Below are 27,896 nucleotides of genomic sequence, written 5' to 3'. Positions count from 1 at the left end.
GCTTTGTTATGTATAATATAATCCCCATTATTTATTAATGCCTCCAAAGTTGGGGTTTTTGTTGTTACTGTTTTGTAATGAGACCATGTGTGAAACTGGTCTCAAGGAAGGCCCTGGGGGAGAGAGAGCTAACCCCAAAGTAGCTCCACTAAATTTGCATTACAGGAGGGTCTCAGAGAATTTGGTGTCCAAGTGTCACTTTTGGAGTGGTGGAACTGGAATTGGAATTCAGCCTCAGCTGACTCCAAGGCCCATACTTGACCCTGCAGGTGTCAGACCAAGGAAAGTAGGATTCCTATCAGGAAGAAAGAATGCTTAGTTTAGGTCCACTTATTTTTTAGTGAATTTATGCTGTGCCTTGTTTTTGCCACTTTTCTAAAGATTCACAAACCATTTGTCTAATTATCCATTCCAGAATTTTGCCAAAGAAAAATGTGCTCAGAGACTTATAGGTTCTTCTTTTAGAAAACAAGGAGATTAGTCCATCTTCAAACTTCTGGCACCTCTCCTGTCCCCAGTAAAGCTACCACCACATTTCACATTCTTTCGGTAAGACAGAGAATGAAGTTGTGTGAAGGGGCTGGATGCTCTCCTACTTCCTCATCTGCCTTGCACGTAAATTTTTTCTTTACCATGTAGGTCCTACTCCTTCTAATTTGAGGATAATTCTCTGTAACGGAAAAATGATGGAAAAGTAGGAGTTGATTGAGTCTGCTTTTTCCTCTCTCATCTGTTATCATTATACCTTCTGTTCCTTGTTCTTCTTGCTCAGAACATTGACTTTCCTGAAACTGCCATCACATATTAGTGTTACTAAACACTTTTATTACAAGTTAATATTTTTATGACAGGTGCTTTGAGCTAAAAAAAAGAAAAAAGAAAAAAAAAAAGAAAAGAAAACCAAGTTAGTATTTTTGGACTAACCTATTACAATGCATCACAGACAGTTTAATACAAAATCTTGCTTTTCAAAATGTCTTACCTATTTCAATGCGTTTTTATAGCTGTTCCTTTATGTAACAAGTAACTGCAATTCACAAAATATCCTATTTATAATATTTCATCTAAAATGTAGAGTTTCAGGCAGTAATTCAACCAATTTACTGCTAAAATAGAGGCCTTATAAAATGGTAGGAACAGAAAGTGAGTTCTATCTCTTAGAAAATACAAAATGATAATGCAGGAAAAAGAAGAGATACTACACTAATAGAAATTTTTAGACCATTTTTTCCTCTTCCAAGTTATTCATTCTCTCTGAGGAGGTGAACTAGCCTTACATTTTAATACTTGATTTGAATTTCTATATATTCTTTATTTTAAAAAGATATTTGCATCATTTTGTATTTTCCTGAATGGCTAGCAAGAAACCCTCTTCAAAGTAAGTGGTTAAATTCTATGTTCAGTTGCTTCATTTGTGTGATTTTGAACCTCAAAAGAGGTGACTCAGAGCTTACTCTTTGGGTGAATTTCTTACAATTCAGCCACTGCAAAGTTTATGCTTGGCATTTTCAGCATTCCATCTCTTCTCTGTCCTTCCTAAGCTCTCTTTATGTGGCAGGATTTTCAGTTCAGTTCAATAAACATTTCCATAACAGCACTGTCCTTTGCATTAGATTGTGACTGGCGTCAGTCCCAGCCTTTAAGGTGCTCAGAGCCTAGTTGTGAAGACAGCCATGTCAATACGTAACACAACAGTGTGTGATGTATGAAACAAATGAACTATGTGCAAGGTCGTGAAATAGTGCAGAGGAGGATATTCTCACTGTGAGGTTCAAGAAAGTGTCACAGAACACCAGCAAGTGGTTGCAGGCACCAGATTTGAAAGGATGAATAGGTATGCAGCAAGAAGTCAAGGTGGAAAGGACATTCCAGGCAGCAGAACACCATGTACAAGAGCATGATGTGTGCAGGAAACAAAGAGATTTACAATGTTCCAGTGCAATGCATAAGGTGGAGAATGGGATTCAGATGTAAAGGAATTTGAACTTTGTCCTGTCCTGCAGAGGGTTTTAAATGGGGAAATGACATAGTTAGAGAAAGATCTCAGAAAGAACACCCTGGCAACAACACACAGGATGATTTGTGAAGAGCTGACTCTAGGCAGAACCACCAATTAAGAGATTATTTTATTAGTCTAGGCAGTGATCTAAGAATTGGTACTGAAAAAGAGAGAATGCCAAAACTTAAGCTGACTTAGAAGTTACATTAACAGGATTCAGTGATTGTTTGGATGTGGGAAAGGGAGCTGGTAAGATGGTGTGATAGTTAATTTGGGGTCAACTTGGGTGGACTAAGGGATGCCCAGATAGCTGGTAAAACATTATTTCTGGATGTGTCTGTGAGGGTGTTTCTGGAAGAGACCAGCATTTGTATCAGTTGACTGAGTAAAGAGGGTCTGCCCTCATAAATGTGGGTGGGCATCATTCAATTCATTGGGAACCCAAATAGAATAAAAAGGTGGAAGAAGAGGCCAGGCGCGGTGGCTTACGCCTGTAATCCCAGCACTTTGGGAGGCTGAGGCAGGTGGATCACTTGAGGTCAGGAGTTCGAGACCAGGCTGACCAACATGGTGAAACCCTATCTCTACTAAAAATACAAAAATTAACTGGGTGTGGTGATGCACACCTGTAGTCCCTGCTACTCAGTAGGCTGAGACAGGAGAATTGCTTGAATCCAGGAGGCAAAGGTTGCAGGGAGCCGAGATTGCGCCATTGCACTCCAGCTTGGGTGACAGAGTGAGACTCCGTCATGCGCGCGCACACGCGCACACACACACACGTGGAATAAGGGCAAATTCACTCTCTCTCTTTTTGAGCTGGGACATTCATCTTCTCCCATGCTTAGACATTGGAGCTCCTGGTTCTTGGGGTCTTCAAATTCCAGGACTTTTGAATTTCTATATCTTTATTTTTGCCTTGCTATATTTGATAAGACCTCTGATACAATATAATGGAAGTAGTAAATGTGGTTATCTTAGCTTTATTCCCAGTCTCGAGGAGAAAGCATTCACTATTTTACCATTAAATATACTAGTTGTAATTTTTGTACATGTTTCTACTTAAACTTCAAAGGAAGTTCTCATCTATTCCTAGTTCCCTGATAATTTATGTCATGAATGGTTATTAAATTCTGTTGAATGTTGGGCCGGATGTGGTGGCTCACGCCTGTACGCCCGACACTTTGGGAGGCTGAGGTGGGAGGACTGCTTGAGCCCAGGGGTTCTAGACCAACCTGGGGGTAACATACTAAGACTCCATCTCTTTCTCTAAACAAAACAAAACAAAACAAAAAAGGCCAGGTGCAGTGGCTCACGCCTGTAATCCAAGCCCTTTGGGAGGCCGAGGCAGGTGGATCACTTGAGGCTTGAGGTCAGGAGTTCAAGACCAGACTGACCAACGTGCTGAAACCCCATCTCTACTAAAAGTACAAAAAAAAAAAAAAAAAATTAGCCGGGCGTGGTGGCGGGCGCCTGTAGTCCCAGCTACTCAGGAGGCTTAGGCAGGAGAATCACTTGAACCTGGAAGGCGGAGGTTGCAGTGAGCCAAGATCATGCCACTGCACTCCAGCACGGGTGACACAGCGAGACTCTCTCAAAAAAAAAAAAAAAAAAAAAAAGCATCTATGTAGTGTGGGGAAAAAAATGAAAAAAAAAAAAGAAATTTTGTCAAACGCTTTTTCTGTGTTGATAGATAAAGACTTTTCTGCATAGCTTGGTTCCTCTCTAATGCCTTGCCCCAGAGATTTCACTTAGCTCAGTGGTCCCAGACTCTCGTATCTACCACCTCAGTCAGCAGGACCGCTATGCTCTGCTCAGAATCAAGCCCTCTGCATTATAGTCAGGGAGTTGTCCCCAGGCAGACAGCTGATCAATCATGGGGCTCACCTCATGAGTTTCCTTTCTCTCAGAAATTGCAGTCTTCTCCTGTTTACTTTAGTCTGCCTGAATATAGTTGCTACATATGTTTTGTCCAGTTTTACAGTTGATTTCAGTGGGAGAGCTATCCACTATCAATTGTTCCACCATGGTCAGAAGTATAAGGCAAACGCAGCAAAATTTCTTTTTGAGACAGGGTTTCACTCTTTCACCTCGGCTGAAGCGCAGTGGAATGATCATAGCTCAGTGAAGCCTTGACCTTCTGGGCACCAGGCCCGGCTAATTAAAAAAAAAAAATTGACCGGGTGCAGTGGCTCACACCTGTAATCTTAGCACTTTGGGAGGCCGAGGTGGGCGGATTAGCTGAGGTCAGGAGTTCAAGACCAGCCTGGCCGACACGGTGAAACCCTGTCTCTATTAAAATACAAAAAAAATTAGCTGGGCATGATGGCAGGTGCCTGTAATCCCAGCTACTCAGGAAGTTGAGACAGGAGAATCGCTTGAACATGGGAGACAGTGGTTGCAGTAAGCCGGGATCCTGCCACCACACTCCAGGCTGGGTGGCTGAGCGAGACTCCCATCTCAAAAAAAAAAAAAAAAAAAAAAAAATTATAGGCCGGGCGTGGTGGCTCATGCCTGTAATCCCAGCACTTTGGGAGGCCGAGGCGGAGGGATCACAAGGTCAGGAGTTCGAGACCAGCCTGGCCAATATGGTGAAACCCCGTCTCTACTAAAAATACAAAAATTAGCCGGGTGTGCTGGTGGGCGCCTATAGTCCCAGCTACTTGGAGGCTGAGGCAGGAGAATCGCTTGAACCTGGGAGGTGGAGATTGCAGTGAGCTGAGATCACACCACTGCACTCTAGCCTGGGCAACAGAGCCAGACTCCATCTCAAAAAATATATATAGAGAGAGAGAGATGAGGTCTCACGACATTGCCCAGGCTGGTCTCAAACTCCTGGGCCCAAGCAATCCTCCCAGGTTGGTCTCCCGAAATGCAGGGATTACAAGGCTGAACCAACCACCGTGCCCAGCCCAAACACAGCAAAATTTCAAAGATGGTTTTCTCCTTCTCCTAATTATGGAATGACAAGCTGCTGCTGCTTTTTTAAAAAAATTTTTTATTTTCCTGTATTTTCAGTTCACTGCAGCCTCCACCTCCCAGGTTCAAATGATTCTCCTGCCTCAGCCTCCCGAGTAGCTGGGACTACAGATGCATGTCACCACACCCGGCTAATTTTTGTATTTTTAGTAGAGATGAGGTTTTGCCCTGTTGGCCAGGCTGGTTTTGAACTCCTGACCTCAGGTGATCTGCCCACCTCGGCCTCCCAAAGTCCTGGGAATACAGGCATGATCTACCATGCCTGGCTATGGTTAATCTTATGTATCAAGTTGATTATGCCATGGGGTGCCCAGATATTTGGTAAAACATTCTCAGTGTGTCTGTGAAAGTGTTTCTAGGCACATTTGAGGGCTGGGTGAGGTGGGTTATGCCTGTAATCCCAGTGCCTTGGGTGGCTGAGGTGAGAGGATCACTTAAGACCAGGAGTTTGAGACCAGCCTGGGCAACACAGCAAGATCCTGTCTCCCTAAAAAAAAATTAGCTGGACATGGTGGCACGGGCTGTAGTCCCAGCTATTTAGGAGGCTGAAGCAGAGGATGGCTTCAGCCCAGGAGTTCAAAGCTGCAGTGAGCAAGGATCATACGACTGCACCACTCTGGCCTGGGTGACAGAGCAAGACTCTGTCTCTTAAAAAACAAACAAACAAACAAAAAACAAAAAAAAACAGGCTGGGTGTGGTGGCTCACGCCTGTAATTCCAGCACTTTGGGAGGCCAAGCGGGTGGATCACGGGGTGAGGAGTTCCAGACCAGCCTGGCCAACATGGTGAAACCCTGTCTCTACTAAAAATACAAAAATTAGCCGGGTGCGGTAGTGGGCGCCTGTAATCACAGCTACTCGGGAGGTTGAGGCAGGAGAATCACTTGAACTGGGGAGGTAGAGGTTGCAGTGAGCCGAGATCGTGCCACTGTACTCTAGCCTGGGCGACAGAGCAAGACTCCGTCACAAACACACACACACACACATGAAATTAATATTTGAATCTGCAGGCTGAGTAAAGCAGATTGCCTTCCCTAATGTGGGTGGGTCTCATCCAATCAGTTGAAGGCCTGAACAGAACAAAAAAATTCACCAAAAAAACTATCTCAAATACAAGATAATTTTTCTTCCCTTTAGATTCAAACTGAAACATTGCTGTCCTGGTTCCCAGGCCTTCAGACTCTGACTGGAACTACACCATCAGCTCTTCAGCTTGCCACCTCATCCTGCAGATCATGAAACTTGTCACCCTCCACAATCACATGAACCAATTCCTTATAATAAATCTCTTTATATATCTGTATGCATATATATACATGTATATACACACCCTATTAGTTGTTTTTCTCTGGAGAACCCTGCCTAATATTATGGATATAAACATATACATACCTCTTCTCACATTTTCATGATAGTCAACAAGTGAGAATCCATTTCAGGGAATGCTTATACAAACCCACAGGAAGCTGGGAAATACAGGGCTACAACTAAATTCTCACATCTGGTAAATCTCTTAAGGAATATGTCTGCTTCTCTGAGAGCGTGGTTCTTTTCCAGAGAAACATGACAGTTCTAGGAAAAATAAAGGTGACTCAGGAGCAGCAGAACCAAAAAAGACATATCTTCAATCACTCCTAAAAGGGTTACCTTGAGAGATTAGAGTTTGAGCAACCCTCCCATAACATTTCTTGTTCATGCAACTGTCCTCCAACAATCAGCTTTTGCAATTCTCTTTCTGTGGCATCATCTTCGTGGGTTTGGCATTATTATGAATCATATTTTTGTGATCTGTCTTCTCACCATTTGATGACTGATGGCAGCTGAGTGGGGAATGTTTTACATGAAACACATTTTTTTTTTTTTTTTTAATGAGACAGAGTCTTGCTCTGTCTCTCAGGCTGGAGCGCAGTAGTGCGATCCCGGCTCACTGCAACCTCCGTCTCCCAGGTTCCAGCGATTCTCGTGCCTCAGCCTCCCAAGTTGCTGGGATTACAGGCACACACCAACATGCCTGTCTAATTTTTGTATTTTTAGTAGAAATGGGGTTTCTCCATGTTGGCCAGGGTGGTCTCGAACTCTTGACCTCAGGTGATCCGCCTGCCTTGGCCTCCCAAAGTGCTGGGATTACAGGCGTGAGCCACTGTGCCCGGCCACATTTTTTAAACCCTTTCATATGTTTGGTTTAAGTGCTATCATCAACTCACTAATAAATAAATTTGTTTTTTGATTAAGACACGGTCTCTCTCTGTTGCCCAGGCTGGAGTGTGGTGGCACGATCATGGCTCATTATAGCCTCAAACTCCTGGGTTCAAGCAATCTTCCCACCTTAGCCTCCTGAGCAGCTGAGACTGTGTGTGCCACCACACTCAGCTGATGTTTTAATGTTTTTGTAGAGATAGTATCTCCCTATGTTGCCCAGGCTGGTCTCGAAATCCTGAGCTCAAGTGATCTTCCTGCCTTGGCCTCCCAAAATGCTGGGATTACAGAAGTGAGATACTGTGCCCAGCCCCTAAATAAATGTTTTATGATTCTAGCTTTTTATCTCTAAAATGGAGATAATAATGGTATGCATATATTTAATAAATATGGCAGGAGAACTTCAAAAAGCATAAAACTTTTTTTCTAAAAAATATTATTTTACTTTTCAGATGAACTGAAATGGTGCAAATACAAATGTTATTGCAATAGCCTGGTATGGTGGCTGGCTCATGCCTGTAATCCTAGCACTTTGGGAGGCTGAGGTGGGCAGATCACATAAGGTCAGGAGTTCGAGACCAGCCTGGCCAACATGGTGAAACCCCGTCTCTACTACTAAAAATACAAAAATTAGATGGGCGTGGTGGCAGGCACCTGTAATCCCAGCTACTAGGGAGGCTGAGGCAGGAGAATTGCTTGAACCCGGGGGCAGAGGTTGAGGTGAGCCGAGATAGCACCACTGAACTCCAGCCTGGGCGACAAGAGCAAAACTCCGTCTGGAAAAAACAAAAAAACAAAAACAAACAAAATAAAACAAAACAAAAAGAAAACCCCACAGATTGTTGCAAACACTAGAAGGCACTATTTCTCTACAGAGGCAGAAAATGAACCTAACACAAATTTCTTATATCTTAAACTTCTCCTCTTGCCCAATTTTTATTCAAGACACAGAACAAAAAGTGCAGTGTGGCAAATTTTTAAATATAAATATCTACAATGTAAGAAGCAGTGGAAAGAAAAATGAAAAGGAGGACCAGTGAGACAAAGAACATATTGAAAAAATGTAAATCCAATAAAAAGAAACAAAAAAAGCTGTAGGCCGGGAGTGTTGGCTCACGCCTATAATCCCAGCACTTCGAGAGGCCAAGGTGGGTGGATCACGAGGTTAGGAGATTGAGACCATCCTGGCTAACATGGTGAAACCCTGTCTCTACTAAAAATACAAAAAAATTAGCCGGGCATGGTGGTGGGCACCTGTTGTCCCAGCTACTTGGGAGGATGAGGCAGCAGAATGGCGTGAACCTGAGAGGTGGAGCTTGCAGTGAGCCGAGATCGCGCCACTGCACTACAGCATGGGCGACAGAGCAAGACTCCGTCTAAAAAAAAAAAAAAAAAGCTGTAAAAGGTGATAAAGGAAAAAAGGCATGAGAAGAAAGCGAAGTAGAAGCAAATTTCCTCCATACAATATAATATATGGGAACTGTTTTCCATGTCATTGCCCTATGTCATATGTTGAAAATGTTAATTTATAATTACTCAGTGGTTTTCTAGGTCTGCATTGCCTCCCCTTTCCAATCTTCTCACTCATCCTATTTCTTTCTCTCAACCATACCTTTCAGGAAGGTTACTGGATGTGTATCAGGACCCATAATGGAGTAAGACAAGGATGAGGGATTTGGAGTTACCATGGAAATGCAAAAATTGTTTTGAAAGTACTGTCTAGCGGCCGGGCGCGGTGGCTCACGCCTGTAATCCCAGCACTTTGGGAGGCTGAGGTGGGTGGATCACGAGGTCAGGAGATTGAGACCATCCTGGCTAACACGGTGAAACCCCGTCTCTACCGAAAATACAAAAAATTAGCTGAGTGTGGTGGCAGGCGCCTGCAGTCCCAGCTACTCGGGAGGCTGAGGCAGGAGAATGGCGTGAACCCGGGAGGTGGAGCTTGCAGTGAGCTGAGATCAGTTTACTGCACTCCAGCCTGGGTGACACAGCGAGACTCCGTCTTGAAAAAAAAAAAGTACTAGCAGAAAGCAGAAGCAGACAAATTCCTGCTTATTCTTCTCTCCATGGTCATGTCTGGACACTTACCTGGGTGAGACTTACAAAGTGATTGAGATTCTGAGTGATAGAGAACTAGACTATTTGGTTAGGGACTTTTTTTTTTAACTTCATGGAACTTAAGGTTTCACAGTAGCTTGACTTTCATTTCCTCTCTCTCTCCCTCTCCCCTTCTCTCTCTGAAGAAATGCCTTCTACACCTTTTAATTCTTGACAATTAAAGGAAACCAGAACGAGGCAGCAGAGAACTGGCTGTTTAGGTTTTGATCTCGGTTTAAAGAGAGAACCTGAGGTTGACTTCTATTAGTCCATCTTTGTTAATCAACTTAGGGTGAAAAAAAAAAAAATCCCAGAACTTGAAAATCCCAGATGTATCCAAATCAAACACATGGCTTGTAGCTTTACCTCAGAATAGTGAGAATTCCAAGAGCCCAGGCAATAGTTGTTTGAGTTTCCAATAAAATTTTGCTGGCCGGGTGCGGTGGCTTACGCCTGTAATTCCAGCACTTTGGGAGGCCAAGACGGGTGGATCCCTTGAGGTCAGGAGTTTGAGACCAGCCTGGCCAACATGGTGAAACCCTGTCTTGAGTGGCATTACTGCCTGAGTTCCACCTCCTGTCAGATCAGCGGCAGCATTAGATTCTCGTAGGAACACGAACCCTATTGTGAACCGTGCATGTGAGGGATCTAGGTTGCGTGCTCCTTATGAAAATCTAATGCCTGATGATTTATAGTTGACAGTTTCATCCTGAAACCATCCCCCTCCCCCTGTTACCCCCACCCCAGCCGGTGGAAAAACTGTCTTACACAAAACCAGTCCCTGATGCCAAAAAGGTTGGGGACTGCTGACCTACAGCATTATTGGGAAAATTATATACTATGCCCAACGCATAGCACAAGACCTGGCACATCAAAATTGCTCAAGATGGCCTGGGGCAGTGGCTTACGCCTGTAATCCTAGCACTTTGGGAGGCTGAAGCGGGCGGATTGCCTGAGCTCAGGAGTTTGAGACCAGCCTGGGCAACACGACGAAACCCCATCTCTACTAAAAATACAAAAAATTAGCTGGGCGTGTTGGTGTGCACTGTAATCCCAGCTACACAGGAAGCTGAGGCACAAGAATCACTTGAACCCGGGAGGGGAAGGTTGTAGTGAGCCGAGATCATGCTTCAGCCTGGGTGACAGAGTGAGACTCTGTCTCAAAAAAAAAAAAAAAAAAAAAGGCCAGGTGCAGTGGCTCACGCCTGTAATCCCAGCACTTTGGGAGGCCAAGGCGAGTGGATCACTTGAGGTCAGGAGTTCGAGACCAGCTTGGCCAACATGGTGAAACCCCCTCTATACTAAAAGTACAAAAAAAATTAGCCGGGTATGGTGGCAGACACCTGTAATCCCAGCTACTCGGGAGGCTGAGGCAGGAGAATCACTTAAACCTGGGAGGTGGAGGTTGCAGTGAGCTAAGATTGCGCCACTGCACTCCATTCTGGGTGACAGAGCAAGACTCCATCTCAAAAAAAAAAAAAAATTGCTCAACTATTGCTGGCTAATGACTATTAAGTTTCACTTTACCCTGTCCCTGATGGTCTATTTACTCTGCTTGCAAACAACTGGCGGGCAGAGTCATCCATAATTTAATGGCAGTCATTGCTTATGATTTTCAGTATTTGGGTGGAGAACTACTTATCAAAGCCAAGTACTGTGTGTTCTGTTTCTATGTCATGTTTATTCAATCACTAAATAACCACAGTTTCTGTCCTTGGCCTTATATTACTCAGTAGTTCTATGATTTAATCATCGAAAATGGTATCTGGTCTTAAATTATGTTTGTAAGTAGTCAGTCTTCCAGTAGGAAAAGCAGGCCTCCACCCATTATAGATCATTCTGCCTAGAAATTTTAGTCATAGATTTTGTCCAGTCCAAATACAAATATTAATATATTGTTTTCTATAATTTTAAGGTAAGACTGCTTATATACTATGTTTTCAAAATATTGCCAAATATCATCTCTTTCCTTCTTATCTGCTGGATTCAACTGATCTTATGCTCTCTCAAAACTTTTGCTCTGGCCCTAGTTAATTAATACTCAAGAACTAAAAATGATTTCTTGGTAGGTTTCTGTTTCCAACTTCTTCCCATTTCAATTCATGTTGGATGCTACAAAACATTTCACAAAACATACCAATTTATCCATGAACACCTTTCTTTACATTTTCTCACACTCTCAGTTTAGATATGAACCATGATGCTCTTAGCTTGGAGTTAGAGGAGACTCTAGATTATGTTTAAACTATATTGTATGTTTGACTATCATAACATCATTTTTTGGAATCTGACCACACTCTTGGCCAACTACATCCTGATATCATAGCAACTGAAAGTGTAGCCAAGTATTTTAATGTCAAGTAAACTGCTATGTGTTGAGGATGGTTGGAATTGGAATTGCAACAGCCAGTTCTGACTTCCCTCTTAAGTAGTGGGGTTCTGAAGTCAAAATATTCTGCTTATTAGTTTTTCTCCATTTCCCCCTAAATTAGGTAATATTCTATCCTTAATATATTTTACCTTTTTTTTTGTTTTCCTTTAAAAAAAAAAATAATAGACACAATGTTGCCCAGGTTGATCTCAAACTCCTGGGCTCAAGTGATCCTCCTGCCTCAGCCTCCCAAAGTGCTGGGACTATAGGCATTAGCCCAGACTTTTTTTAATCTTTTAAACAGGGCACTGATGATAATCTAACTGCATGCCTGTATTGTCTTAGAATATTTTTAGTTAATATTGCTGGGCGCAGTGGCTCACGCCTATAATCCCAGCACTTTGGGAGGCTGAGGCGGGCAGGTCACGAGGTCAGGAGATTGAGACCATCCTGGATAACATGGTGAAACCCTGTCTCTACTAAAAATACAAAAAAATTAGCCGGGTGTGGTGGCACATGCCTGTAATCCCAGCTACTCGGGAGACTGAGGCAGGAGAATCGCTGGAACCCAGGAGGCAAAGGTTGCGGTGAGCGAAGATTGTGCCATTGCACTCCAGCCTGGGTAACGAGAGTGAAACTCCATCTCGAAAAAAAAAAAAAAGAATATATTTAGTTAATATTAATATCTGGCTGGGCACAGTGCCTCACACCTGTAATCCCAGCACTTTGGGAGGCGGAGGCGGGTGGATCACCTGAGGTCAGGAGTTCTAGACCAGCATGGCCAAAATTGAAAAACCCCATCTCTACCAAAAATACAAAAATTAGCCAGGCTTGGTGGTGGGCACCTGTAATTCCAGCTACTTGGGAGGCTGAGGCAGGAGAATCGCTTGAATCCAGGAGGCAGAGGTTGCAGTGAGCCGAGATTGCACCATTGCACTCCAGCAGCCTGGGAGACAACAAGACTCCATCTCAAAAAAAAAAAAAAAAAAAAAAAGGAATCATAACCTATCATTAACCAAGTCTATATCTTCCTTAGTCAAATTCTCCTCTAGCAATAATGTCCTGTGAAACAAAAACCAAAAGACATACCCACATTAGCATTTTCTATAGTCATAGTTGGAGCTCCCCTTTTTTCATTCATCTTGAAAATATAGACTACTCCTGATAATTTTTGCTGTTTTCATTCAGCTTACTTCTTGGCTCTTCAAAAGAAGTTGTTTTGCTAGAGTTCTTCTCCCCAAGAAACATCTGAGTCCAAGCTAAGACTATTCTCTTGTTCTAAGCCTCTCTTTATGCCTCACCAAAATTGTTAGTTTTTTCCTTTTATACAACACATTTATTGACTTTCCCTTCAGCAACAATTTCACCTTTCTTTCCTTAATCATTAATTTTAATCTGAACATTTTCCCCTAAGTAGGTCCCTCTGGTTCAGCCACTGGACTAGTCCATATGTCTGGTAGTAAGATGAGATACACACTGACTTCCCTTCTAGTCCATTATTAATCATAGAGGGCAAATTGGATAAGTGGAGAAAATGCAGCTATCCTCTCCACTAGGCAACAAAACATTTGCACAGTTAGCTCCAACTCTGCAAGACTGGGGAAGGAATAATCTGTCTCATCAAGCCCTTTAGGATTTTTGCAGTTAGGTTCAAATGAATACACATGGTACATTGTTTTAGAATACTATCAAACCTCTGGGACCCTTAATTACAGACCCAGTCCAGTGACTACTGAGTTAGCATTGAAAAATAAACTTGTAGTAAACTAGGAAAGTCTTGTATTCAAGTTCCTGTATCATCCCGGTCAAAGGACAAATTACAACAAATGCAAAGATCTCAACTGACTTTATTGCAGTTCTAGAATTGGGCAGGCTGAGTGTGGTGGCTCATACCTGTAATCCCAGCACTTTGAGAGGCTGAGGTGGGACAATCTGTTGAGTTCATGAGTTCCAGACCAGCATAGGAAACATGGCAAAACCCCATCTCTACAAAAAACACAAAAGTTAACCAGGCATGGTGGTGAGCACCTGTGGTCCTAGCTACTCAGGAGGCTGGGGTGAGAGAATTGCTTGAGCCTCGGAGTTGGAGGTTGCAGTGAGCCAAGATGGCACCACTGCACTCCAGTCTGGGTGACAGAGCCAGAATTTGTCTCAAAAAAAAAAAAAAAAGGCTGGACATGTTGGTTCACATCTGTAATCCCAGCACTTTGGGAGACCAAGGTGGGTGGATGGCTTGAGACCAGGAGTTTGAGACCAAACCAGCCTGGGCAACATGGCAAAACCCCATCTCTACAAAAAATACAAAAATTAGCTGGATGTGGTGGCACACGCCTGTGGCCCCAGCTACTCGGGAGGCTGAGGTGGGAAGATGGCTTGAGCCTTGGAGGTGGAGGTTGGAGTGTTCCAAGATCGTGCCACTGCATTCCAGCCTGAGCAACGGTGCAAGACCCTGTCTCAAAAAAAGCCAGAATTGGGTAACACTTCATTCCATAAAATAGAATAAGTGGGCCAGGTGTGGTGGCCTGGGCATGGTGGCCCCGGCACACTTATTCTATCCCAGCACTTTGGCAGGCCAAGGAAGAAGGATCCCTTGAGGCCAGGAGTTCGAGACCAGTCTGGCCCACATAGCAAGACCCTGTCTCTAAAAAAAAAAAAATTTAAAAATTAGCTGGGTATAGTGGTGCAAGCCTGTAGTCCTGGCTGCCAGGGAAGTTGAGGCAGGAAGATTGCTTGAGTTGAGGAGGGTGAAGGTGCAGTGGGCCAAGACTGCATTAGTACTCTCCACTCTCCAGCCCAGGTGACAGAGTGAGACATTGTCTCAAAAAATAAAAATACAAATAAAAATAAGTGTTGCAGTGAGCTGTGCAAAAGAAGCTGGCTTTACAGACAGAGAAGGGCTGAAGAAAGCAGAAGCAAAAAACGAATAATGTTATTAGTCCTTTCAAAGTCACTTTTCTTGTAAAGTGGGGACAGAAAGACAAAATGATAGAAAAATAACTGATGAGTGGCCGGGCGCGGTGGCTCACACCTGTAATCCCAGCACTTTGGGAGGCTGAGGGGGGTGGATCACAAGGTCAGGAGATCAAGACCATCCTGGCTAACATGGTGAAACCCCATCTCTACTAAGAATACAAAAATTAGCCGGGTGTGGTGGCAGGCACCTGTAGTCCCAGCTACTCGGGAGGCTGAGGCAGGAGAATGGCGTGAACCTGGGAGGCGGAGATTGCAGTGAGCCGAGATTGCGCCACTGCACTCTAGCCTGGGTGACAGAGCAAGACATTGTCTCAAAAATAAAAATAAAAATAAAAATAAAACTGATGAGTTAATATCAAGTTATTTAAGGCTACTTTTTCGTGTGTAAGGATTAAATCAGAGGGAACTTCCTTATTATGCTTACAGGAAGATTTAAACTGGCCTGTTTGGGAAACTGGCAGTTATCTATCTCTTCTCATTTCCAGAAGGTCAGATAACAACTTAGTTTAGGTTTGGTGACTTATAGGTATGAACCACTGTGTGGACCATTTGAGTTTTTGTTGTTCCAGCTGCAGAGAGACCATTTGATCTTTGACACAGATGGTGGTATAGAAACATTTAAAACATTTTGACTGGGCGTGGTGGCTCATGCCTGTAATCCCAGCAGGCTCCCTGCCTTGGGAGGCCAAGGCAGGCAGATCACTTGAGGTCAGGAGTTCGAGACCAGCCTGGCCAACATGGCAAAACCCTGTCTTTACTAAAAATACAAAAATTAGCCGGGTATGGTGGCGGGCACCTGTAATCCCAGCTACTCGGGAGGCTGAGGCAGGAGAATCGCCTGGGGGGCAGAGGCTGCAGCGAGCAGAGATCGCACCACTGCACTCCACCCTGGGCGACAGAGCAAGACTCCATCTCAAAATAAATAAATAAACACATAAATAAAATAATAATAAAAATACAAAACTTAGCCGGGTATTGTGGCACACGTCTGTAATCACAGCTCTTCGGGAGGCTGAGGCAGAAGAATTGCTTGAACCCAGGAGGCAGAGGTTGCAGTGAGCTGAGATCACACCACTGCACCCCAGCCTGGGTGACAGAGCAAGACGCCATCTGAGAAAAAAAAAAAAAAGAAGTTAAAAAGTCACAAAGCTATCAACTTTTTCAAAAACAATCTTTCTTTAACACCAGTAAATACCTGGTCAGTGTTCATATTTCCTCAACTTCCTCAAAAATTTTTTAGCAGTTGGTTTATTTATACCCTCTTACAAATTTTTGACCATTTTTGTCTTTCCCCAACTTTTAGATCTATTTAGTCTTATCATATTTTCTTTCAATTTTAAAACAACTTTTAAAAACCTCTAAACTGGCTGGGCACAGTGGCTCACACCTGTAATCCTAGCTCTTTGGGAGGCTGAGGCTGGTGGATCACTTGAGGTCAGGAGTTAGAGACCAGCCTGACCAACATGGTAAAACCCTGTCTCTAATAAAAATACAAAAATTAACTGGGCATGGTGGCATGCGCCTGTAACCCCAGTTACTTGGGAGGCTGAGGCAGGAGAATTGCTTGAACGTGGGAGGCAGAGGTTGCAGTGAGCCAAGATCACACCACTGCACTCCAGCCTGGGTGACAGAGTGAGACTCCATCGCAAACAAAACCCAAAAAAAACAAAAAACAAACAAACAAAAAACCCACCTCTAAATCATACAAAATTATCTTCCCTTTAACAAAAACCACACTTTCATGTCTTCATAAGCAAGTATCAAAAATATCATAGAAGCAACAGTTTTATGGCATTAAAACATCTAGCAGTGACAGCATAAACCTACCTAAACAATAGAGCCAGGCAAAAAATACCTGAATTAAAATTTGAATATGTTTTTATTTTATTTTACCAACAATTTAAAAACTATATTTACTGACTTTGGGAGGCCGAAGTGGGAGGATCACTTGAGCCCAGGAGTTTGAGACCAGCCGAGGCAACATAGCGAGAGTTCATATCTATAAAAAAGTAAATAAATAAAAATGTTTTTAAAATAAAGAGAATACAAAACAATGTTTATTTACCAAAGATTGCTAAAATCACACTTGAAAAGCATTTGGGCTTATTTGCTTAATTTATGAGCACTTCTTTATTTATAAGCTCATTTGGTACCATAGACAATATACAAACAGATATACACATAAAGATACAGACAGTTGTGTCCTGCATGAGGGGAAAAAAAAAAGGATACAAACAGATGCAAACGAAGACTCTACAGCCTTGATTTCAAAATTCTAGCCATGAGACTGGCAAAACTCACTAGTCCAAAAGGACAGTTGGATTCAAACTATGCCCCTGCAAATATAACAAGTCAAAGTTCACTTGTCCCACATAGCCCAAGTCCTCAATGAGCCCCAGAGATATCAGAATAGCAATCCACATCTCTTCTTTTTATTATTATTATTATTTTGTAAAGACAAGGTCTCACTCTGTTGCCCAGTCTGGTCTTGAATTCCTGGCCTCAAGCGATCCTTCTACCTCAGCCCCCCAAAATGCTGGATTTATAGGCATGAGCCATCATGCCCAGCCACAATCCACATCTCAAAGCAGAGAGAGAGAAAGAATCCAAGTGTCTTCAAGAAGGAGTCTGGCTGTGCTAGTGGAAGACTAAGAAAGGACACCAAGGCAACACAAATCACAGAAATTTACCACAGGACTCTACAAGGAGACCAACTTCATTTAGATAAATAGCTTTTAATTTAGCCTGTTTCTCCAACTGGACCACTGAGCTCCAGACAGAGCCCATTAAGGAACAGGGCCAATTAAGTACTTGCAGCTTTTAGGGCCCAACTATCCAAATATGTGAAAAATAGTCAAAGTTGGAAGGCAGAACATCCAGGCCTTTAAAAATCAAGGACTTTATACTGAATCCCAAGTCCCCCAAAAGAGGGAAATGCCACGACACTAGGCTGCACAGTGCCTTCATAGCACACCTGCCATAAAGAGCGCTCTTCTTAAACAAATGCACAAGGAAAGGAGCAGCCCCCTGTGGCAATGACCATCTGCCACAAACAGTGGTTGTCAGCCACCTCTAAAACTGCACAGTCTCATCAGCAACAGCAACCTCCAGCTCTCCCAAAGGACCAGCTCCGAGTACAAGAAATGTCCGCAGAATTTCCCCAGGGCAGCTCCACAGCCACTCTAAAGGTCCAGGTGGACAAGCCTCACCAAGATTCAACTGCAGCCATGGCTGACATCCATAGCAGCGCCTCTTGATATGCCCAGGGTGCCCACAAAAGAAGCAGGCACCCTCTTCACCCAGAGCCAAAGAACCAGTTGGCACCTGAGGAGACTGGAGGCCCACTGAAACTGCCGCGACAGTAGTGCCACCAGGCGGGCTCCACACTCCTGGTGCTCCCCCTCCATGGTTCCTGCCAAGCAGCCAGCCAAACCAGCAACCTGACAAGGGGTTCCTGTGGCCCAGTTAGGGCCATGTTGCCTGAGGGTACAGCTTTATGTAATCCTGAGTGATAGAGATCTGGACATCCATGTTAAACTATAAACTAAATTCCTACCATGGGTAGCTTGGCTTTTGCACAGGAATGAGCAAAGATAGCCAGCAAGGATAGCAACAAGATGGAGTCAACCATGTTAGACTTCTCTGTCATAATCTTTGCAAAGGCAGTTTCACTAAGGTTACTGAGTGTTTAAAAATTATAATATATGTAAATAAAACTACTAGAAATAGGGCTGGATGTAGTGGCTTATGCCAGTAATCCCAGCACTTTGGGAAGCTGAGGTAGGAGAATCACTTGAGACCAAGAGTTCAAGACTAGTCTGAGCAACACAGTGAGACCTCATCCCTACAAAATTTTTTTTTAGTTAGCTGGGCATAGTGGCACATGCCTGTAGTCCTAGCTACTTGGAAAGCTGAGGCAGGAGGATCATTTGAGCCCAGGAGTTCAAGGTTATAGTGAGATATGATTGCGCCACTGCACTCCAGCCCGGGTGACAGAGCAAGACTGTCCCAAATAAAACAAACTAAAAATGAGGAAAACAATAATGCACACAAAATATACAAGAAAAGTAAGATGTTGTTTTTAAATTTTTATTTATTTTTTTAGAGATGGGGATCTTGCTATGTAGTCCAGGTTGGTCTCAAACTCCTGTGCTCAAGCCATCCTCCCACATCACCCTCCCAAGTAGCTTGGACTACAGGTGGATGACACCATGCCTGGTGTAAGATATGTCTTTTTTTTTTTTGAGATGAAGTCTCAGAAAAAAACAACAACAACAACAACAAAAAACCCCTCCAGAGTCTCACTCCATCACCTAGTCTGGAGTGCAGTGGTGCGATCTTGGCTCACTGAAACCTCCACCTCCTGGATTCAAGCGATTCTCCTGCTTCTGCCTCCCGAGTAACTGGGACTACAGGCATGTGCCACCACACCCGGCTAATTTTTGTATTTTTAGTGGAGATGGGGTTTCACCAGGTTGCTTAGGCTGGTCTCGAACACCTGACCTCAAGTGATCCACCCACCTCGGCCTCCCAAAGTGCTGGGATTACAGGCGTGAGCCACTGCGCCCAGCCCCCATCAGCTTTTTATGTAAGTGGTTTGCAGTCATTGATAACCATTGTCTAGATCCATTATTTCATTAGGGGTTGCAAAATGATGACATTCAAACCCTGTCATTTCTTCTTTATTTTTAAGCTGGAATTACTTTCCTTTACCAACTATTTATTCTGGGGTGTAGTTAATACAGGAAAGTCAGGACAAATACTTGATTGTTTACATGTATTTAAATTTCAGAATGGGTTTGTTCCCTGGTCCCTCACAAAGGCAACCAAAAAAGTTTTTGAAATGTTTTAATATTAGGAACACACAGAGTTTAATATATAAGATATGTTGCAATCCAAAAAAATTATTTTGTCTGCTTTTTTTTTTTAAACCTGAAAAATCTCGTCTTTTTTTTTTTTTTTTTTTTAAACAGGGCCTCACTCTGTCGCCCAAGCTGGAGTGCAGTGGTGTGATAATAGCTCACTGCAGGCCGGGCGCAGTGGCTTGTGCCTGTAATCCCAGCACTTTGGGAGGCCGAGGCGGGCAGATGACCTGAGGTCGGGAGTTCGAGACCAGCCTGACCAACATGGAGAAACCCCGTCTCCACTAAAAATACAAAATTAGCTGGGCATGGTGGCGCATGCCTGTAATCCCAGCTACTAGGGAGGCTGAGGCAGAAGAATCACTTGAACCCAGGAGGCGGAGGCTGCGGTGAGCCGAGATTGCGCCATTGCACTCCAGCCTGGGCAACAAAGAGCAAAACCCCGTCTCAAAAAAAAAAAAAAAAAATAGCTCACTGCAGCCTTCAACTCCTGGGTTCAAGCAATACTCCCACCTCAGCCTTCGAAAGTGCTGGGACTACAGGAGCACACCATCACACCTGGCTAATTTTTGTATTCTTTGGTAGAGATGGAGTCTCACTATGTTGCCCAGGCTAGTCTTGAACTTCTGGACTGAAGCAATTCTTCTGCCTCAGCCTCCCAAAGTGTTGAGATTACAGGCGTGAGCCACCAAGCCTGGCCAAAAGTTATTCTGCTTTTTGATTCTCAAATTGACATATCATTGGTCAATGTGAGACGCTTCAAGTTGGACCTTATGTCCTTTTAACATGATCTTGATAGCTTTGATAGCTTCATGGTATAACAAAATGTTTTGGGCCCATGTGGAACATTTCCTTCCCTAAGCTTGCAAGGAGTTCAGTGGGAAATCATCTTCAGAGACCATAATCAGGGTGATTGGGGTGCTTATCACCACTGAGTTGATGACTGTTTCCAAGCTTGTTCAGTGGTCTACAAACCACTGTTTAGGTTCAGGTCCATTAATGTGCAATGGAGGGAAAGTCTGAGCAATAAGATTTAGTTTAAATAAAAGAGGTAGAAATTAGGGATCTGGAGCTGGGCAAGGTGGTTTATGCCTGTAATCCCAGCATTTTGTGGGGCTGAGGAGGGAGGATTGCTTGAGCCTACGAATTCGAGACCAGTCTGGGCAACATAGTGAGGCCCTGTCTCTCTTATATAAAAATAAAAAATAAAATAAAATAAGGAAATTAGGGATATGGCTATAAAAGGCAAAAATTTAAAGATTATGTTATCTTTCTTTTTTTTTTTTTGAGATGGAATCTCACTCTGTCACCAGGCTGGAGTGCAGTGGTGTGATCTCTGCTCACTGCAACCTCCGCCTCCTGGGTCCAAGCGATTCTCTTGCTTCAGCCTCCCGAGTAGCTGGGACTATAGATGCCCGTCACCACACCTAGCTAATTTTTGTATTTTCAGTAGAGACGAGTTTCACCATGTTGGCCAGGATGGTCTCCCTCTCTTGACCTTGTGATCTGCCCGCCTCGGCCTCCCAAAGTGCTGGGATTACAGGCGTGAGCCACCGCGCCTGGCCCTTCAATTTCTATTATAAAAAAGCTTGAAAATTATTCTATTACTGGTTTAGTTTAATTTTATTACTTTCTAAAAGGTTGATAAACAATATTGTCTATTACTATACAGCAAAAAAATGAATGTATAAAATCTTGTGGCCGGGTGCAGTGGCTCATGCCTGTAGTCCCGGCACTTTGGGAGGCCAAGATGAGCAGATAACCTGAGGTCAGGAGTTTGAGTCCAGCCTGAACAACATAATAAGATTCCATCTCTAAACAACAACAACAAAAATCCTTTAGGTCTGAGATAAAACATCAGTCTCATATACTCTTTGGAACAGACGGGATTAATTTTAAGAATGATAACCAATACCTTAGAATATTACTATTAAAAACACAATAATTCTTAATATGCTAAGTTCCAACTATAGTTCAGCAACTGAAATATTTTTAAAATTCCAAGGGGAGGGTGGGAGGAGGGAAAGGATCAGAAAAGATAACTATTGGGTACCAGACTTAATACCTGGGTGATGAGCCAGGCGTGGTGGCTCACGCCTGTAATCCCAGCATTTTGGGAGGCTGAGGCAGGCGGATCACCTGAGGTCAGGAGTTCGAGACCAGCCTGGTGAAACCCTGTCTCTACTAAAAATACAAAAAAATTAGCCGGGCATGGTGGCGCACACCTGTAATCCCAGCTACCTGGTTGGCTAAGGCAGGAGAATCACTTGAACCCAGGAAGCATAGGTTGCAGTAAGCCAAGATCGCACCACTGCACTCCAGCCTGTGTGACAGAGTGAGACTCCATCTCAAAAAAAAAAACCAAAAACCAAACAAACAAAAAAACCTGGGTGATTAAATAATATGTACAATAAACCTCTGTAACATCTGTTTCCTATGTAACAAACCTTCACATGTAGTCCCAAACTTTAAAGTTTAAAAAAAAAAACTGGCCTGGCGCGGTGGCTCATGCCTGTAATCCCAGCACTTTGGGAGGCCAAGATGGGCGGATCACGAGGTCAGGAGATCAGACCATCCTGGACCACATGGTGAAACCCTGCCTCTACTAAAAATACAAAAAATTAGCTGGGTGTGGTGGCGCACGCCTGTAGTCCCAGCTACTTGGGAGGCTGAGGCAGCAGAATCGCTTGAACCTGGCAGGTGGAGGTTGCAGTGAGCTGAGATTGAGCCACTGCACTCCAGCCTGGTGATAGAGTGAGACCCTGTCTAAAAAAAAATTAAAAAACCAAACCAAAACAAAAAAAATCCAAAACATGATAAAATGAAGATGTATCTCATTACCGATTTTCACTTGCCTTCTTTAGCATTTATCCATCTGCAAAATATGTATATATATAATGTGTGTATATATATATATATATATATATATATATATATATATATACTTTTTTTTTTTTTTTTTTGAGACAGCATCTCGCTGTGTCGCCCAGGCTGGAGTGCAGTGGTGCAATCTCAGCTCACCATTCTGCCTCACGGGTTCAAGTAATTCTCCTGCCTCAGCCTACCGAGTAGCTGGGATTACAGGCATGTGCCACCACGCTCGGCTAATTTTGTATTTTTAGTAGAGATGGGGTTTCTCCATGTTGGTAAGGCTGGTCTCGAACTCCCAACCTCAGGTGATCCACCTACCTTGGCCTCCCAAAGTGCTGGGATTACAGGCATGAGCCACCACACCCGCCTGCAAAATATTTTTTACCCAGATGTAGTCAGAGTGTGCAAGTTGTATCATTTTTCCCCTTAACAATATGTCCATAACATTTCTCCATATGCTGTAGGGTATTTGTAATTTCAAATTATTTAATGATTTTTTTTTTTAAGGAGACAGGGTTTTGCTATGTTGACCAGGTTGGAGTGCAGTGGCTAGTCATTGGTGTGATCCTACTACTAATCCACCAAAAAAAATTTAGAACTAATAAATTCAGCCAAGTTGCAGGCTACAAAAGCAATACTCAAAAATCACCTGCATTTCTACATACTAACAATGAACACTCTGAAAAGGAAATTAAGAAAGTGACCAGGTGATGTGGCTCAATGCCTGTAATCCCAGCACTTTGGGAGGTGGACGTGGGCGGATTACTTGAGGCCAGGAGTTCAAGACCCTGGTGTTCAAGCCCATAGTGAAACCCTGTCTCCACTAAAATTACAAAAATTAGCCGGGGTGGTGGTGCGCACCTGTAGTCCCAGGTACTCAGGAGGCTGAGGCATGAGAATTGATTGAATCTGGGAGGTAGAGGTTGCAGTGAGCTGAGATAGTGTCATAGCACTCCAGCCTGGGTGACAGAGCGAGACTCTGTCTCAAAAACAAAAAACAAGCAATTCCATTTATAATATCATCAAAAAGAATAAAATAGGCTGGGTGTGGTGGTTCATGCCTATAATCCCAGCACTTTGAGAGGCCAAGGCGGTGGGATCACTTGAGCCCAGGAGTTTGAGACCAGTCTAGGCAACATAGTGAGACCCTAGCTCTATTTTCAAATATGAAAAAAAGAAAAATTTTTTGAGATAAAGTCTGGCTCTATCGCCCAGGCTGGAATACAGTGGCGCAATCTTGACTCACTGCAACCTCTACCTCCTGGACTCAAGCCATCCCCTCCCACCTCAGCCTCCTGAGTAGCTGGGACTACAGGCACCACCACCATGTCTGGTTAATTTTTTTTTTTTTTTTTGTAGAGACAAGGTTTCACCATGTTGCCCAGGCCTGGTGCAGTAGTTTGCACTTCCCTTGAGGCTAGGAGTTGGAGACCAGCCTGGCCAACATAGTGAGACTCCTGTCTATTAAAAGAAAAAAAAGGCTGGGTGGCGCATGCCAGTAGTCCCAGCTACTCAGGAGGCTGAGGTAGGAGGATTGCTTAAGACCAGGAGTTCAAGGTTGCAGTGCACTGTGGTCACATCTGTGAATAGCCACTGCACTCCAGCCTGGGTGACAGAGCAAGACCCCATCTCTAAAATAAGTAAATAAATAAATATATTTCCTTAATGTAGTAGCCAAAAAAGAAAATCATTTTAATTTGCATTTTTTGATTACTAGTGAGATGGAAGATTTTCAAATGTCAAACATTTGTATTTCCTTTGTGTGTGTGAACCATCAGTTCATACTTTATACCTATGCATGTGTGGCAGGCATTAATTTTCCCTATTGATTTGTATGAGCCCTTCATATATTATGGTATTTCTCCTTTAACTATCAGTATTTGTTCCAAATTCTCCAATTGGTGTTTCTTTTTTAATTCTGTGTCCATTCAACAAATATTTATTCAATGTTTACTATGCTCTCGGTTGTATGGTAGGAATTCTATGTTATTCTTTACATATAGAATTACACACTTTTTAGTTCTTCCATTGTTTAGTTTAGAAAAACTGCACTTAGGGGCCGGGCACAGTGGCTCACGCCTGTAATCCCAGCACTTTGGGAGGCCAAGGCAGGCGGATCACCTGAGATCAAGAGTTCGAGACCAGCCTGGCCAACACGGTGAAACCCCATCTCTACTAAAAATACAAAAATTAGCCAGGTGTGGTGGTTTGCACCTGTAATCCCGGCTACTAGGGAGGCTGAGGCAGGAAATCGTTTGAATCCAGGAGGCGGAGGTTGCAGTGAGCCAAGATTGCACCACTGCACTCCAGCCTGGGCAACAGAGCAAGACTCAAAAAAAAAAAAAAACAGCCTGGCGCAGTGGCTCATGCCTGCAATCCAAGCACTTTGGGAGGCCGAGGCGGGTGGATCACCTGAGGTCAGGAGTTTGAGACCAGCCTCAACATGGAGAAACCCTGTCCCTACTAAAAAATACAAAATTAGCCGGGCGTGGTGGTACATGCCTGTAATCCCAGCTACTGGGGAGGCTGAGGCAGGAGAATTACTTGAACCTGGGAGGCGGAGGTTGTGGTGAGCCGAGATCACACCATTGCACTCCAGCCTGGGCAACAAGAGCAAAACTCCGACTCAAAAACAAAAACAAAAACAAACAACAAAAAAGGGAGAAAAAACTGCTCTTAAAGATCAGAACAAAAAAGCATATAATATCCCATATCAGTGTCTGTGGGTAAGAGCTAGCCTCTTCTAGCTCTCAAAAACTTGCAATCAAATGTTGGGCAGGGATGCAGTCATCTGAATGCTTGATTAGGGCTGCAGGATCAATCAAGTTAGTTCACTCACATGGCTGGCAAGTTGGTGCTGGCTGTTGGTGGAGGCTTTTTCTCCTCTCCACATAGGCCTCTTCATAGAGCTGTTCGAGCACAGTGGTGTGGAGACTGCCTTCCTCCAGGGCAAGCAATCAAAGAGAATGAGAGGGAAAGCTGCAATCAGTGTCTTTGTGACCTAGCCTCAGAAGTCACACACATTCAATTGTATTCTATTGGTAAAACATAGTAGTCCTGATTCAAAGGGCTGATGCAGACCACCAGAGGTGACAATCATTGGGGGTCCTCTTAGAGGCTGGCTACCAAGGATCCCAACATCTTTTTTGCTTGTTTGTTTCTGAGACAAGGTATTGCTATGTTGCCCAGGTTGGAGTGCAGTGGCTATTCAAAGCCTCTAACTCCTGGGTTCAAGCAATTCTCCTATCTCTGCCTCCTGAGTAGCTGGGACTACAGGCATACAGCACCTCGCCAGGCTAATCCTAACATCTTGGTTTTCCTGTAATTTACTTTATAAAGCAAGTACTGGGTGTGCACAGTGACCCATGCCTGTAACCCCAACACTTTGGGAGGCTGAAACAGGAGGATCACTTCAGACCAGGAGTTCAAGACCAGTCTCAACAATATAGCAAGATCCTATAACAAATTAAAAAAAAAGTAGCTCACTGTGGTGGCATGTGTCTGTAGTCTTAGCTACTCAGGAGGCTAAAACGGGAGGATCACTTCAGCCCAGGAGTTTGAGGCTGTAGTGAGCTATGATTGCACCACTGCATTCCAGCCTGTGCAACAGAGCAAGACCCTATCTCAAAAAAAAAAAAAAAAAAAGGCCAGGCGCGGTGGCTCACGCCTGTAATCCCAGCACTTTGGGAGGCCGAGACAGGCGGATCACGAGGTCAGGAGCTTGAGACCACCCTGGCTAACATGGTGAAACCCCGTCTCTACTAAAAATACAAAAAATTAGCCAGGCGTGGTGGCGGCGGGTGCCTGTAGTCCCAGCTACTCGGGAGGCTGAGGTAGGAGAATGGCGTGAACCCAGGAGGTGGAGCTTGCAGTGAGCCGAGATCGAGCCACTGCACTCCAGCCTGGGCAACAGAGCGAGACTCCATCTCAAAAACAAACAAAAACAACAACAACAAAAACAACAACAAAACCAAGTACTGAGAATTTTGCAACAACCAGTACAATTCTAGTTTTGTACCATACTGTTCTCTTAAACACAGCTGTGTTCTCAAACACATACGTGCACATGGGTGCACTCAAGCATAACAGATTTTGTTTGGAGTTGCACAAATTAAAGACCCTTTGGTACAGTGTCAGCTCATTAGGGCACCAGATTCCATCTCAAACTCTAAATTTGAGTAAGCAGAGTTCAAAGTTGCAGATTAAGGGCCAAAATCTTTATTCTTTGTATCTACTTTGCAATTAGTTAACTGGGAAACACTTCAAGTTTTACCAGAAACCTTTAATTTTCTAGAAACCTTTACCTGTGTTCAATATCCACTTTAATTAAAAAGCTCTTGTAAATGATACTTATTTGGGGAAGGTGATTCAGCTTGTCGAGGGGTAATTAACCAAATTGCTGAGGTGGAAGTCTGGGTAAGTGAAAAGGTCATCAAATCTGAGTAAGAAAGCTTGCAGCTTTCACCTCTCCGTCAAGACTGGCAGAGAGGCACTTTCGTAAAATCTTTGTTTGGGATTCACTTTTACTTCGCCACTTGTCCCATTTTAATTAAAGCTTGCCAACTGAAGGACCTAAGAAAACAATATAGTTCTGCATTTTGCCAAATTGGGAAATTTCCAGGGCCCCCAAAATTTAGCGGGGAGACTCAGAGACTAGAATGGGAGAATAGGAAGCACCAACTTGCTCTAAAAGGAAGATTGGGTAAAAGCAGCACTCTTATTCCAGCTCTACAACCAAAGCAACTAAGACTTGGGCTGGCTGGCTGCCTAGCCACAGCATTCCCTCCTACTTCCCCATTATCTCCTGACCAGCAAGTCATCTTTGGTCACATATCTTTAATTATTTAGTTTGAGACAAAGTCTCACTATCACCCAGGCTGGAGTGCAGTGGCGCGATCTCGGCTCACTGCAACCTCCGCCTCCCAGGTTCAAGCGATTCTTCCACCTCAGCCTCCCGAGTAGCTGGGACTACAAGCGGGCACCACCATGCCCGGCTAATTTTTGTGTTTTTAGTGGAGATGGGGTTTCACCATGTTGGCCAGGCTGGTCTCGGACTCCTGACCTCAAGTGATCCGCCCACCTCTGCCTCCTGAAGTGCTGGGATTACAGGCATGAGTCACCAAGCCCGACTATATATTCCTTTTATTAATATTCCTGTTGAACTTAATTTTGGTCGTTTCCGGTGCAAAAATGTTAAGGTAAAGGGAATCAATAACAGCCACATTTGATGTATTTTTGTAATCCCCATCTCCAATTTCCATCCGGGCCTGAGTAACCAAAAACACTTTACAGGGGTAGACTGTCTCAACAGACATCAATTTGTAACCACGTCTACCTCTACCACGGTATTCTAAAGACTCCGTCGAGGAAAACCTTCAGCTCGGGCAAAGGGAGACACATTACAGAACACTGTCCGCCGCCGAAGAAACAGAGGATACGCGGGAGAGTTGAACAGACACCCGGCCTCGCCCCTATTGCTTCACGGTCCTCAGCCACGCCCCTCCCAACCGGAACTACATCCCCCGCACTCCGCGCCCCCACGCACAGCGTGT

The 27,896-nt window shown here is 43.8% G+C and overlaps 1 long non-coding RNA gene across 2 annotated transcripts; it reads right to left on the bottom strand.

The window, feature by feature from the left end:
- On the bottom strand, positions 1–27,861 carry LOC107974235 (uncharacterized). Of its 2 annotated transcripts, none has more exons than XR_008547764.2 (6): positions 27,680–27,861; positions 25,184–25,282; positions 16,533–16,610; positions 15,576–15,721; positions 13,532–13,624; positions 1–861 (listed from the first exon to the last, which is right to left on the bottom strand). It is a non-coding gene; the product is annotated as an uncharacterized LOC107974235 (long non-coding RNA). The 2 variants fall into 2 exon arrangements; XR_008547765.2 differs by lacking the exon at positions 1–861 and adding an exon at positions 6,367–6,546.
- Between the last annotated feature and the right edge of the window lie 35 nt (positions 27,862–27,896).

The sequence above is a fragment of the Pan troglodytes genome, chromosome 3, assembly GCF_028858775.2.
Source record: "Pan troglodytes isolate AG18354 chromosome 3, NHGRI_mPanTro3-v2.0_pri, whole genome shotgun sequence".
NCBI classification, from domain to species: Eukaryota; Metazoa; Chordata; class Mammalia; order Primates; family Hominidae; genus Pan; species Pan troglodytes.
Note: the sequence above shows the minus strand (reverse complement) of the source record. Positions and strands in the feature narration are given on the sequence as shown.